General features: G+C 32.6%; 1 non-coding gene across 1 annotated transcript; it reads right to left on the bottom strand.

Annotated features, from left to right (window-relative positions):
• Positions 1 to 241: 241 nt before the first annotated feature.
• On the bottom strand, positions 242 to 303 carry LOC138396171 (U7 small nuclear RNA). The gene has a single exon (XR_011235640.1). It is a non-coding gene; the product is annotated as a U7 small nuclear RNA (small nuclear RNA).
• Between the last annotated feature and the right edge of the window lie 371 nt (positions 304 to 674).

The raw sequence follows: 674 nt of genomic DNA on the forward strand, positions 1-674 counted from the left end.
ATTGTAGTACATGCCTATATTCCCAGCTACTCAGAAGGCCAAGATTGGAGGGTCTCTTGAGCCCAGGTATTTGCAGTTGCAATGAGCTATGATGACTGCACTCTAGCCTGGGAAACAGAGATTCTATCTCAAAAAAAAAAAAAAAATAAAATAAAAAAGAAGAAGAAGTAGAAAAAAAGTAAAATTAGCATCATATCATGATCCCATTATGTATATTCTTTTTTTTTAATCTGTGTTTAAATGGAGTCTTCCAGTGAGAACCAGAAAACCTGCTGGACTAATTCTAAAAGAGTTGTAGCACATATATTCTTTAATTTTCATTTAGAATATATATATATATATGTGTGTGTTGTGTATATATAGGTGTTTATATTGAAATATATATGCATTGGGAGAGATAAATAGATAAATAATATATATTAGTATTTATATTAGGAGATAGATATTATAGATAGATAGATATTAGGAAAGATAGATAGATAGATGTTAGAGTTATGGACTGAATGTTTGTGTTCTCCCAAAACTCATATGTTGAAACCCTACCCCACCATGTGATGGTATTAGTTTTGGGGGTGGGTAACTAAGATTAGATGAAGTCATGAGACTAGAGCCCTCATGAAGGGCATTAGTACCTTTATAAGAGTTCTGAAAGACCTTCCTTCCTCTCTCTGCTC

Source organism: Eulemur rufifrons, chromosome 15 (assembly GCF_041146395.1).
Source record: "Eulemur rufifrons isolate Redbay chromosome 15, OSU_ERuf_1, whole genome shotgun sequence".
NCBI classification, from domain to species: domain Eukaryota; kingdom Metazoa; phylum Chordata; class Mammalia; order Primates; family Lemuridae; genus Eulemur; species Eulemur rufifrons.